Below are 15,281 nucleotides of genomic sequence, written 5' to 3' on the forward strand. Positions count from 1 at the left end.
AGGTGTTCAAGGCATGTCCCTCCTCCCTAGGGAGGTGTTCCAGGCATGTCCCTCCTCCCTAGGGAGGTGTTCCAGGCATGTCCCTCCGGGAGGAGACCCCGGGGAAGACCCAGGACATGCTGGAGAGACTATGTCTCTCGGCTGGCCTGGGAACGCCTCAGACCCCCGGAAGAGCTGGAGGAAGTGTCTGGGGTGAAGGAAGTCTGGGCATCTTTGCTGAGGCTGCTGCCCCCGCGACCCGGGAACGGATAAGCGGCGGACAATTGATGGATGGATGGATGGATGGATGGATGGATGGATGGATGGATGGAAATGTCTTTCACGTTGAGTCTCACGTGGAACAAAGATTTGTTGCAGATCCTCGACTAGCCGCTAGAAGCTGGATCCAAAAGTCTTCTCTGACCTCCACGTCAAAGTTTCCAACTCAAGAAATAAGGATATTTACAACCCGGTGCAGAAAACCATTTGATCTCAATCTAATATGATTGATTGGCAGGTGGATCAACCAATGGCGAGCTGTTATCACTTCTTCATCCCTAATCTTCAACCGGCCGCCCTTTGCGAGGAAAACACCTGTTTGAACTGTCGGCTAAATGCGACGATCATTTCCGGTTTCGCGGTCGAATCGACATATTAAACGGGGAAACTCGCCGTGAATGTCTGGCGACAGTTCTGGGTTTCGGCTGAAGGAGCTGGGCTCCATACGGGAAAACGGGCTCCAGAATCAGTCTTCAGAAAACCAGTGGTCTGAATGCTTCGTCCACAGTGTACAGTCTGTCATCCAACTCTTTCCCACGTCACCCTGGTCTTCTGACCAACGACGGTTGTCTACCACCAACCACAACCAATCCCGCTTCGTGGAACTTTGTGAAGGAGTCAAATTCGGCGTGGAGGGCTGGTTCTGGGCCAGTGCTGAGTTTGGAACCGGGCTTTCAGGTCCAGAAGAACCGGTTCCAAGGTAGCACCAACTCTTTGCTGGGCTATAAGAAAGAACCGCTTACGTAAGCGGAGGGGGCAGAGTTGTTAAGACCAACGGCAATAGCAAGACTGCAAGATGGCGACATTTTCAAATAAGCAACAAATTAATATGGTTGCAGCAAAGCAGCAGTGGTCTGAGGAGGAGACAACTTGTCTTTTTGACATTGGATCTGCTGTTTTTCTGATCGCAATGAAGTAGCGTAAAGCCAGAAGCAGCTGTGCAACCACGAGGTCGTCCATAGTCGTCGCTACGCACCAACAGAAACAGAGTGACGTAACTGACGTTTGCAGCGACGTAATGACGTGACTCCTCTTAGCACCTGAGCTATGGAAAAGCAAACCAGATCTCAGCTGGTTCGCAAGTTGAACGAGTTGTGAACCAGCACCAGCACTGGCCCAGAACCAGCCCTGGAACCGTTTGGTGGAAAAAGGGTAAGAGCCACTTCAGGCATGGATTTACGTTATGTGTCCTTCCACCTAAAGTTCATGCTGCCTTCATGAATCAAAAGTAAATCATGTCAAATATACTTCTCTGGGAGTCAATGAGTTAAGGTTTTGAGTTTCCTTTAATGCAAACACCATTCACTTCCTCTCATGCATCACACGTGTACAGTGTTTATTGAAATGCTTCGGTTACATCTGCAAACATGTACTAGAACTACTAACACCTACTGAGAGGCTCCAGTGCAGACCGCAGAAATATCACAACCACCATCAGAATATGTGAATAAAACAGATTACTGTAGATCCTGTACAAACCTATGAGAGACTAAAACATCGTCTACCGTAACGAGCACAAAGGTCCATAGCTGTAGCCGAGGCGACGCCCAGCTTTTACTGGCTTGTTTTCAAAGTTTGAAGCATGAAAATAACACTTTTGACTCGTCCTCGTGAGCAGCTGGTGGGTTTTCAAGTCGGAGCCGTCCGGGACACCTGAGACCCGCGGTCCTGGTACCACGTCCTGTTTGGAGTAGGCGTTGCCGTGTCATCCTATCCAGCTGTAGGGGCGGCACTCCTCCAGCGGGTTTTCCTTGTAGACGACCGTATAACCGCACACTGTCCTGACCCGGTCACACTTCTTCGGCCACGCGGTGGGCTTCATCGGCCTGCGGGAGGAGGAGAGAGAGCTTTAGTATTTCCATTCTTAGGAGATGTAGCATATCCAGGTGATCCCCTTACTTCATGGTACAAACATCGGACACGGGTCCAGCATCTCGGAGCGAGGCTCCAAATCTGTCCAGCGACCAAACAACTGATCTCTGGTCGTCCAGGACCATGAATTAAATAACTTTTTCTGTTATCAGCCCTGACTGCAGGGAGTGGTGATGGGCGGATCGACCAGAATATCAACACCAGCGCTGGTATCGATATCGATCGACACTAGCGCTGGTATCGATATCGATAGATACCAGCGCTGGTATCTTTAGATATTGAGCGATACCAGCGCTAGTATCTATAGATCGACATCGATAGATACCAGCGCTGGTATTGATCGATATGTAGCATTGATTGATATCGATACCAGTGCTGGTAGCGATATCAATCGACACCAGCGCTGATATCAATAAATCAATCGATAGATACCAGCTCTGGTATTGATATCGATATATACTAGCACTGGTATCGATATTGATCAATAGATACCAGTGCTGGTATCAATATCGATTGATACCAGCGCTGATGTTGATATCGATCGATACCAGCGCTGGTATCTATATCGATAGTTGCCAGCGCTGGTGAACTGGTCATGGTATCGGTATCTATCGATATCAATACCATGGCTGATGTCGATATCGATCAACACTAGCGCTGGTATCAATATCGATCGTCACTAGCACCACGCTGGTTTCGATCGATACCAGCGCTGGTATCTATAGATATTGAGCGATACTGCCGTTGATACTTTTATCCATCAAAGAGGTGACCTGGTGGTCTGCGTCAACCGCTGTTTTCAGGTCTTCCTCTGGCCACAGTCGAGCACCGACCATCTCACTTCTGTTGCAGTTCCTCAACTGGCCACTAGAGGGCGAATCCAAAACTGAGTCAATCGCTACTGAGCTCCGTGTTAAAATGACTTTAGAGCAGAAACAAACATATTTACAGCCTGGATTAAAGAACCATTTGATCTCAAACGTTTGAGTTTACATCCCTGACAACTCTGAGGGGGGGGGAGAATGTTTTTGTACCACGCCAGGAGAGTTTATTTAAAGTCTTACAATAATTGACAGTTTGCTCAACCAATGGCTTGACTCAATTATAAACTCACGTCAAGCAGTAGAATCCAAACTCGTGACAGAAGCACTTGTCGCAGCCTTTCCTGAAGGAATCTCCCGGTTTGTAGAACTTGTCCTTGTACGAACAAACACCTGAGGAAGGAAGCAGCACCATGGTGACGTGACCATCTCATCTCAGCTCACATTTTTACGTTTTAGTAGAGTAGAGCCCTGCGTAGGACTGTTTTCTTCATCCTGCTCCATTTTTGACCATTACCGCCCACTCCCGCAATTTGTGTCTTACACTCCCGCCCGCTCCCGCAGTGTTTATATCCACTCCCGCATCTGCAAAACTGAAAATTTATGCCCGCACTAGGGTTGTCACGATACCAAATTTCTGTTTCGATACCGATACCAATATGTATTTCGATACTTTTCGATACTTTTTGTAAAAAGGTGGAACACTCTCAAATGTCAATATTTTCCTTTTATTTTAAAGCAGACTTTGGGAACAATAACAACAATGAATAAAATAAATAATTGGCATGGAATATTAAAATGTTCAAACCTTTAGAACAGTGTGAACAAGTAAAATAAAGCAATGCCATTCAAATTAAAGTCACCATGTTAAATAAAATACTGTAGCAGCAAAAACTCCTGCTTCTGAGTGGGTGGTGTCACCCTCTCTGAGCCAGGAGCACTAGTCTTCTGTAATTGGGGGAGGGAGGGGGTACAGTATTTTAATTAACATGGTCATTTTAATTTAAATGCCATTGCTTTATTTTACTTGTTCTCATTGTTCAAAAGGTTTGTGTTTTGAAACTATAGGCCACATGAAACATTAAATGGGCATAACTAGAAAAATAAATTGAGGCTCATTCTATCATCTACAGGACTGTCTCAGAAAATTAGAATATTGTGATTTTCTGTAATGCAATTACAAAAACAAAAATGTCATACATACTGGATTCATTACAAATCAACTGAATAATGCAAGCCTTTTATTATTTTAATATTGCTGATCATGGCTTACACTTTAAGAAAACTCAAATATCCTATCTCAAAAAATTTGAATATTCTGGGAATCTTAATCTTAAACTGTAAGCCATAATCATCAATATTAAAATAATAAAAGGTTTGCAATATTTCAGTTGATTTGTAATAAATCCAGAATGTATGACATTTTTGTTTTTTTAAATTGCATTACAGAAAATAAAGAACTTCATCACAATATTCTAATTTTCTGAGACAGTCCTTTAGGATAGGATTAGATATTGTAGGCTAATGGAATGTTTTACAAAAGTGTGTTTTAATATATAATATTAATTAATATAATTCATTGCCTTAATGGTTTATAATATATATGAAACATTAAATAATATTAAAATATAAAAAATATATTAAAGTTATATTATAGTCTGTGGAATTTATTTAAATATTTTAAGATTGTAATTTATTTTTTTTAAATATTTAAAAAATTGCATTTATTAACCATGGACATGTTTTAACTCTCTGTATAGGCTACTGTAGGTTTACTACGGGCTGGGAGAGGCTCTGTAGTAATTGACATGACAGTGCAGTGAACTGGTGAACAAAGTTATCAGCTGTCGTTCTTGACTGAAGTCGTGGAACAAGTCCGCGTGGTTGTCCTTTAAATGTTTGGACAAGTTTGAAGTGTTGCCTCCTTTTGCGAGACACACTTGTAGCAGCGCTTGCACTGCGGTTTGAACCCGAAATATTTCCACCGTACTTCGGGCCCCCATTTTGTCCACAAGTACGGGCTTTTCTGCAGCTGCCATCTCTATTTATTTCAACTTTATTTCAACCCGCTCTGTCTGTCTAACACGCGACTTCTCGTTTCTCTCTTTTCCTCCGTCTAAACCATGGATGTATTATAGAAACGTCTAAACATGCGAGTGGGAGGGGGAGGCGGCTCTGCTTCTGCAACTACGTCACACTCGCTGAGCTCGCCGTGCTTAAAGAGACAGGCTCCAATTTACCAATTCGTTTGCATAGAAAAAATATATAAAAGTACCGTTTGTTTTTAAATGCTGGTATAGTACCGTTTTCAAAACTCTAGTACCGCGGTACTATACTGGTACCGGTATACCGTGCAACCCTAGCCCGCACAATAATGGAGATGCTTTGATTTTGTGTCTTCTCCCGTCCCGCAAGAGAAATGTCCAAGACAAATCTGATTTAATGTTAACATGATAATTGTGGAGCTTGATGGATAATTGACAGTTCATAGGCCACCTGACCGAAAGTTAGATGCAAATCCATCATTGTCATCATCGCACAAGTTATTTCGCCTTGAGTGGCTCAAATAACACTAATAAATTACATAAAATAAACACAGTTAACGAATGAAACAAATTAATTTAACAATTGAATTGGTTGGCCATTAGGCTATAGGCTATTGCTGTGGAAGAAGAGAATGTTGCTGACCGACTGCGGCCCCAATCCCTGCATCTCTCTTCCAATATGCACCACAGACACTAAATAGAGTTTCTCCAAATATCTGACTTGCTTTGCTTCGTCTTTGTTTTGTAAAGACCTTGTTTGAGGTTCTTTTTCCACGTCATTGATTTCAACCTTGTCGCTAGACTACATCCCGATCCCGCTGTGTTTTTCTTAGCCGCCCGCAGCAAAGTTCAAACCGCCCGCTCCCGCCAGATTTGCATTGGGTCCTGTGGGACCCAATGCAAATGCAGCCCTCTAACCTGAACTCTGCAGAGGCTATAAATGCGTCTGTCCTCTGGCTATAGAGGGTCAGGCTCATTAAGGGGTGGACCCAGTATCCAGATCTGCTGAAGGCCCCCCCCCCCCCCCCTCCATGCCTGCTGGATGCAGGTAGCCATCTGCATGGGGTCAGTCACCTTGAGAGGGGACCAATAGGGCCTGGAGGGGCTGAAAGCAAGGTGGGCGTGTAGAGGACAGAACGTTTAAGCTCAGCCGGTTCGGGCTGGTTGAGCTGCCGGCGGCGCCACAGAGGTGCTGATCAATGTAGAAAACTGGTGCCTAAATGGATTTAAGTAATAACTTCTTTAAAACGGAGGCGGTTTCTTACCTGTCTCGTGGTACATTGAGGCGTCTGAAGGTGCGCTGCAGAAGAGGATGACGAGGGAGAAGCTGAAGGCAAACGCCACAGATAGACGGCGTCCTGGAATATCCTTAACTACACAATACATAATTAAATTTAGACGATTTAGATTTAGGGAGCTTTATTAAATCTATTGCGACCGTCCGGTTAAATCCATTTGGATCTTCTTGACGGTCCAGTGTTCTCCGGCTAATATTTATAGTCTCACATCTCTACTGGACACAGAGAGAGAGAGAGGGGGAGAAAAAGGTGTCTCCATATTTTTAGTTTCCTGGTTTCTTCCAGGCGTCCAGCGTTTGTGTTTGGAGTTTGGCTGGGTAGCCATGCGTCCCTAAACATCACCTCTGGCCGGCGTGGGTGAGAAGACGCCTGAGAGCCGCCGCTCTGATGGTCGTGGTGGTCGATGGGCGCAGCGTCGGCCTGCTGCATCGCTGGAGCCTTTCGTCTGCTGCTTTCATTATTGTGCCCTGTCTCTCTCTCTGTTTGTCCTCGTGCAAACAGATGCTGACTCCTGAAATTCAAATTCAGTTTTTTTATTGAGCGCTGACTCTGTGGAAAGCAGGCATCCAAACAAATGATTGAACTTTGTGCTGACTTTGTGTTCCTCGTCTGATAAACCGAATTTTCCTGCTTTTATGCATCAAAATGTGCAAAATAAACTTACTTATCTTCCTAAACTTGCAACTACAAAGGATTTTTTTCTACTGTTAACTGTTTTTAAATGCTGCTCTTTATAAGGCGTGACGTAAAGACTCCATTATGGCCAAGAAAGTATGTCACAAATTCAAGAACTAGAAGTCACCATTCATGTCAGAGGAGAAGCTGTATATCTCTCTGTCTCTGTACACTGCAAAAACTAATTTCATAGAAAGTTAAAAAGCCTTTTTTTCAAGAAAAAATAAGACTGTTTTCAGACTATTTTGCTGCATTTAAGAGTTCTAGTCAATCTTACTCCATTGTCTGAGATATGTTTGCTCATAATAAGACAAATTTGATTTAGAAATATCAGGCTTATTTCTTGCAGGGCTGTTTTTGAAGTGTAGCACTCAAACTCGCACGGAGGCGGATGCGACTAACCGCTGGACGGTTTGTGGTTGGCCTCTTCCTTCCTGACAGCCTCGGGCCAGAAACCACTCAACACACCATGGCCTGGCAGGAGGGAAAGCTAACCGGTCATCAAGGCACTGGGAGGAAGCTGAGGTGACTGCGGCGTGAAGCAGATAGACGCCACCATCAGTCGCCATGTCAACAAGCTGCTCGGTGTTTGGCCCTTCGGATGCTCTGTGAATCATTTAAGTGGTACCACAGTAAACTGATTTCAATACCGGGACAGTTACAGGAATCCAGCAGAACCAGGCTCAGAGAGGGGGACCCTCTTTCTAGACTATTTTGGGGTCGATGCTTTGTTTCTGGTGCCCCCTGTTGGTCAACGCAGGGCAGTACAGAATGAGAAGGAGGGGCCCCAGTACACGTCCTTGGGGTGCCCCTTTGTTCAGTGAGATGTTGCTGGATTGTGTTGCTGCTGGCCCGTTTTCAAAAGCCCATTAATTATTAGTGTTGACAGCCGGAACTAATGATCACAAAGGTTTTCATAGGAATTAGTGGACTAGGGAGACGCCATCAAACACAACGATATTAGACCCGGGATGTTTGCTACGAGCCGAAGAATAAAGGAAACATGGTGAAGGTATGGAATTATGGAGGTAAGACAGCAGGAATTAGATATGAAACCATGCTGAAAGGTAGAAATATAAACAATAAAAATCATCTAACAAACAATGGGTGTTAGCATTAGTCACCAGCCACCATGCCCATACCTCCATAAATCCATCAATCAATCAATCAATTGAAACAATGGGTGTTAGCATTAGTCACCAGCCACCATGCCCATACCTCCACCAAGTCCATACCTCCACCATGTCCATACCTCCACCATGTCCATACCTCCACCATATTTGCTCGTACCTCCATCATGTTTGCCCATACCTCCACCATGTTCATCCATACCTCCACCATGTTTGTCCATACCTCCACTATGTTTGTCCATATCTCCACCATTCCCATACCTCCAACATGTTTGTCCATACCTCCACCATGTTTGTCCATACCTCCACCATGTTTGTCCATACCTCCACCATGTTTGTCCATACTGTACCTCCAACATGTTTGTCCATACCTCCACCATGTTTGTCCATACCTCCACCATGTTTGTCCATATCTCCACCATTCCCATACCTCCACCATGTTCATCCATACCTCCACCATGTTCATCCATACCGCCATCATGTTTGTCCATACCTCCGCCATTTTTGTCCATACTTCCATCATGCCCATACCTCTACCATTCCCATACCTCCAACATGTTTGTCCATACCTCCACCATGTTTGTCCATACCTCCACCATGTTTGTCCATACCTCCGCCATGTTTGTCCATACTGTACCTCCAACATGTTTGTCCATACTTCCACCATGTTTGTCCATACCTCCACCATGTTTATACATACCTCCACCATGTTTGTCCATACCTCCACCATGTTTGTCCATATTGTACCTCCACCATGTTTGTCCATACCTCCACCATGTTTGTCCATACTGTACCTCCAACATGTTTGTCCATACCTCCACCATGTTTGTCCATACCTCCACCATGTTTGTCCATACCTCCACCATGTTCGTCCATACCTCCACCATGTTTGTCCATACTTCCATCATGCCCATACCTCTACCATTCCCATACCTCCACCATGTTTGTCCATACCTCCACCATGTTTGTCCATACTGTACCTCCAACATGTTTGTCCATACCTCCACCATGTTTGTCCATACCTCCACCATGTTTGTCCATACCTCCACCATGTTTGTCCATATTGTACCTCCACCATGTTTGTCCATATTGTACCTCCACCATGTTTGTCCATACCTCTGCCATGTTTGCCCATATCTCCACCATGTTTGTCTATACCTCCACCATGTTTGCCCATATCTCCACCATTCCCATACCTCCACCATGTCCATACTTCCACCATGTTTGCCCATACCTACACCTTTTTTGTCTTTATTTTGTCCTTTATGATAGATGAACTCAGAAAAACAGCATAAGGGAAAGAATATGGCTGTATCCAGTTTTTAGATGTTTCCCATCTCCTTTCTTTACTGAAAGGTGGAGTAAAACCTGGAGAAGTTGCTGGTCCACACTAGGCCACACAGACAGAAAATGAGACAAGCAACTGTGGACAGTCTTTGTTATGGTCGATTTAGAGTCACCAATCACCTAACACGTACGTGGGAGGCAGTCACAATACAGGACAAAGACCAAGCCAGTCTGTGGAGTTTGTATAAGTAACAAATGAGATATAATGATTTATGTACTAGTACATAAAGTTATCTCTTCAGATATAACATATCACCCTGGTGCGTTTTCGTTCTAAAAATACCCACAATTGATCCATGAGTGATTATTAAATGAATTTGTCTCTCAAATGAAGTCAGTCAGGGTTTTATTGGTTCTCAGATCCAATGATCGCTTTGTGTGGTAAATTAGATAATTTACCAATCTGATATCCTCTAATCTGCACTCTGAACCTCTGAATCTCTCCAGAAAGTCCTGGTGGACCTAGCAGCTCGTGGAAGTAAAATAATTGGATAAATGACTGTGGTGCCCGTGTGGTAGGTTGAGGTCAACACATTCTGCATGAATGAGCCTGACTGTGGTAGGTTGATGCTCCCAAGTGAAAGAGGTTTACCCTCTGGAGTGTGGTGGGTCCCCCGGCAGCAGAGACAGCAGAAGAGGACCACACAGGCACTCGAGCCACTGATTAAAGCTTTATTAGCTTTTTTTTCTTAGTTTCATTTCTCTAAAATGAAATAATGCCCTATTGCAGATCTGTATATTTGAACCTGAGATTTTTACACACCAGCTCTCTCCTCAGCCATTAATCATACAGCAGGTGGCATTAAAAAAGATATAACTGAAAAAATCTGCATGATAAGCTTAATGTCATTTTGAAAAATGAAATGTCAACCTGGAATTAAAAAGGTTCGTGACGGTGTACTTGTGACCTGTTCAAGGACTTGGATGACAACCCATGGGAGCAGCACGGCCCAACAACCCTGTTTCATTGTCAGGACATCAGTCAATTGTTAAAACACCTCATGCCTTAGAAGCACACTGAATAACTATTTCTGTCTGTGCTGCAATGCACTGAGAAGAAGCAACATTTGACACTTATTATGGGGGATTAAATCCACACTAAAGCAATGACGAAGTGGAAAAAGATGCCCAGCTCTGATCTAGAAGTTTCTGCTCCTGTGTCAGACTTAGTTTGTGAATCAGTCCAACTTTAGAGACCATGCTGTGTCCTGTCCCACGACCATATTTTACTGCTTTTCTCTCGCTGTTTTAGGAGGAGGCAAGATGTTCAGGCACAAGAACTTCTTGTTTAGGGTTGCAAAAATATATCATGGCTTAGCTTAAGCTCTCCGATTGATTGCATTTCTATTGTCAAAAGTTGGAAGGTGTACCAAAGTACCCGGTCATCTCACGTTTTTGACACCCTTCTGTTAAGAAACCAAAACCGGTTCTACATCACATTCAGGGAGGAGCTGGAAACACTCCAGTCCAGGGCCGGATTTAGTGAGAACCACTAAGGTGGGCAGATTGAAATGTAGGGTGGGCGACGCTGGCGCGGGCGAAAACATTTTGGGGGGTCAAACCCCCGAAATGCATAGCTATGCTATTATTACATCAGTTCATCTATCTTCTCCTTCTTTGACCAACAGTATGCCAACCCAACAGGGCTTGTGCCCTGTTGAGGCTGCATTAATTTTATGTTTTTTTTTTTTTGTTAGCTTTTTTTTTTTTATCAATCAATCGTACGCCTACGGCGTAGGCTCTGCGTGGATTTTAAAGGTCCCGCGGCAGGCTGGCGGCTCCAGAGCCTGCACGGCACCGCAGTGCACCGCCACCCGCACCGGTGCTCTCCGCCCTCGATCCTCGGATGGAGAGAGGCGTCTCGGAGGCTTTTGCTTATAGGCTTAAAGAAACGATGCATGTCGGCGAATCAGCGATGTCGCTCTCTTTCTTGATACCAGTAGAGTGGCCAGACGGGAGCACCGAGGCAGGGATTATAAACTTTATTTTCTTTTAGACAAAAAAACACTGAAACGTATTTTCTCATTTCTGTGTTTGAGCATGTAGAACTCCTGATTTGTGGATCTGTTGCTGGAGGCGTGCTTATGTGTAGGGGGTTTTCGATGCGGCTCAAGGCTGATTTATGGTTCCGCGTTACACCAACGCAGAGCCTAGCCTTGAAGCAGTCGTGAACTTTCAGCTCTCTTTTCTTGTGTATGTGTGATTTTTTTTTTTTTTTTTTTGTTTTTTTGTGCAATAGTTGTCCTTATCTCTTTCATTCACTGTGACCGGAAAAGTTGGATAAACCATTCAGGAAAAGATCGCGAACTAGCGGTCGCGGGGGGTACTGCACAGCGGCAAAATGGAGTGACGGAGAAGTCCGAAGGATTCACGACGGCGTCACGGTGACGGCGTAGGCACGGCGTAGGCACGGCGTCGATTTGACACAGAAACATAATTTAGGCTTCATACTCCATTTGAAATGAGGCGGGTCAGTGAGAGTCTGCAACCCAGCGTGTTCCAGAGTTTGGTACCAGCTACTGCAAAAGAACAATCGTCGCCACCTTTTTCACCCTCATCCTGTCACGTTTTTGAGTTGGTCACAGTTTTGGGGTTTAAGATGAAAGGAGGCATTATGATGGGAAATGATTAATCCTATTGGCAGCATTGGTAATGAGAATAGGGTCAGTGCCCAAAATGGATCCCCTTGGCACTTCAGAGGTGAGAAGAAGAGAAGATCCCCGCGTGGCCGGCCATCGGCCCCTTTCTCTATGTAACTTTGTTTTTAATGGACGTGAACCTAGAGCTCTGCGTTAACGGCATCAGCCTCTAACTCTGCAGCTGCATCTTCTGGATCTGATTCCCCGCTGCCGCGACTGGGATTGAGGACTAACGTCACCCAGCAGAACTAAACCACCAACATGGACATTAAACCAGAGAAACTACTGAAAACATGGACATTAAAGGGGACCTATTATGAAAAACAGGTTTTTTCTTGCTTTAACATATATAAAGTGGTCTCCCCTCAGCCTGCCAACTCAGAGAAGGAGGAAAGCAACCAAATTCTGCAGTGTCTGTACAGCCGCCCGGATGAGCTGTCCAGTGTGATGTGGATCTACGAGCCGTTCAGAATCTACTCCCGTCATTTCATAACGACGGAGTGATTTACATAGGTTGGCCTCTGATGCGTGAAACCACGCTCACAACTAACTCTGCCGGCCGGAGCTTCCGCCATTTTTTTGTAGCGTTGAATCGCATCATTCAGGCAGCCAATCAGCACAGAGCCTCATTATCATAGCCCCGCCCACTCAGAATCCCTCATAGATAATGAGGTTAGAGAATGGGAAGATAAAGACATGGCTCAGAGGCTAAATTTCTAATTTATTTAGCAAAAACAATCAAAAGCTTGTTTTTAAGACATTCAAAGCCTGTTTAAAATAGCTATTAAATGCCATAATAGGTCCCCTTTAAGGATCTTTGTCAGAACATTTCGTCTTGTTTTGCTCAACGAAAATGAAGACACATCTTAGCAGAGTTTTTATTTTGTAATCTATATTTTAGTCTCGTTTTTATTCCTCTACGATATTGATTTATATATTTAATTATCGTTATCACATGACCAGCATTTTAGTAGCGTCTCGTCTCATTTTCCTCAGGAGATAGAGGTTCGTCGATGACGATATTCAGTCATAATTTTTCGTTGACGAAAGCAACTTTACTGGAGACGCATGTCTTGGAGCTTGGAGGTTATCTGACGTCGGGGGCACTCACACCGACTGGATGCATGTCAGTCTTAACCCCCCGTTAAGACCATTTTTATGGGTTTTACATTGGATGCTCTTCTTGACAGCCGTCACTCTTCATCCGGGCTTCGGAGCGGCACTAAGAGAACACAGGCTCCTGACCCCTCAGTGGCTCGGCTGGTTTCACTGTCCTAACCGAGGATGTGGTACCTCAAGTCCCATCGTGCTTCACAAATAGATATAACGCGTGATTAAATGAATTACACTTGGTGACAACTGTGGCAGTTTTTACAACCAGACCTCACAGAGGAGAAACCCACAGGTTAGTTCTAGGTACTTACTTCACCAGGCTGCGGACTCTCCGGTCACGGTGGGTCCTAAGTCTGTGCCACGTTCTCTGTGCTCATCTGTGTGTAGTGGCTGTGATATTTTTGGCTGTGTGACTCACCCTCCGCCCTGCAGCAGGCCCGGCTACTCTCACTTGCCTGTTAATTGCATAAATAGTAATATGTCAGACGCAACTTTATGCGGCATGATGGATCCGGGGCCTCGGGACGGTGTGTATCATGTGTTTAAAGATGTTCAGCAGCATCAGCGTTTACGGCTGGACAATAAAGCAGAACTCTGCAACTGGAATAAAAATAATATTCTGTTATGTCACGGTAACGCTGCCCTGCAGTGATGCACGACACAAACCGTTTGTTGAACAACCTGGCTCCTCTGGCTCCTCCTAGCGCTTCCAAAAGCGACTTGCAAGAGTTCAGCATGCCAGAGGGAAAAATCCTAGACTGTGTGAAGAGAATTGGACAATCCCTTTGGAACCAGAAGAATCAGAACCAGTAGGTTTTCCAGAGCTATCGAGGATCAGATGTTAGAATGAGCTGTTCAACTCGAGTTGATCCAGAGATTGGCAGATAGGTAGAACAAACAAGCCAAACGTCCACGTTGGAAGTAGGAACAATTGCAGTGCCCTGGTTGGACCACTAGAGGGTGGACACAAAAGTGAGTCAATCTCCATTGACTTCCCTGTGCAAATGTCCAAATTTACAGCAGAAGTAGACATTTGTCGATTTGTTGAGAAACAAAACAGCAAGACCAAAACCTCCTCAAACCACAATTGCAAAATCCCATTCTGCAGGACAACTTTCGGACAGTCAGGCCCAATCCCAATACACCCCCTACTTTTCTTCACTAGCCCTACTTTCTTTCACTCGCCCTTCTTTTCTTTACTACCCCTAAAAAAGAAGGGACCGATTTTAGGGCACTTGAAATCTTCCCAGGGGCCTGTCCCAATACTCCCCCTACCCCTCGTTTTTATCCCTACCCAATCAGGAAGCTGAGAGCCAAAAGCTGTTTTAATTTCCGCTGTAGCGCTGTTAATATGCCACTTTATTAAGTTTTAATATTTTTTCAGGCGTAAAAGTAACCGTTAAGATCCCCCAGGTATCAGTATATCCAAATAACGCCTGTTAAGAAATTTGACCCGATGTTTTCGGAGATGATAAGAGCACGGCTCGGAGCAGCAGCAGCAGCCGGAGTACAGATGTGATCGCGCTGCGCCGTCGTCCCGGGGGAGAAACCTGCAGCTCTGTGGAGAATTACCGCTGGCTGAAATACATCATTTAGGAAGATAAATGTTGGTTTAATAGATGAAATCTAACAGTTGTTGCTCCGAAAATTTCGGGATTTCTGCCTGCCTGCCGGCTTCGGGAGCTGATTTATGGTTCCGCGCTAAATCGACGCAGAGCCTACGGCGTAGGGTACGGCGTACGGCGCACGTCGCCGCGTAACCTACGCCGTAGGCTCTGCGTTGGTGTAACGCGGAACCATAAATCAGCCTTTATTCTGGCGAGGTTGCAAATGCTGCTGTAACATGTGGATTTACATAACTACCTGCTCAAGTGCGTCAGAATTCATCTCCCATACAGCCGTCATGGTGTGAATCTAGCTACAGGGACCAAAGCCATTTCTTTTTGTACTTGGCTATCCAAAGTTTTATTTCTGATGTAAAGTTAGACATTTTAACTCGTGGTTCAACGGCGATCGACTGACTCGCCGCTTCAGTCGATGGTCATTTATGAATTGCAACTATCTCGAGTTTAGATTAAAAAAA

The sequence above is a fragment of the Cololabis saira genome, chromosome 12 (genome assembly GCF_033807715.1).
Source record: "Cololabis saira isolate AMF1-May2022 chromosome 12, fColSai1.1, whole genome shotgun sequence".
In the NCBI taxonomy this organism is placed as follows: Eukaryota; Metazoa; Chordata; class Actinopteri; order Beloniformes; family Belonidae; genus Cololabis; species Cololabis saira.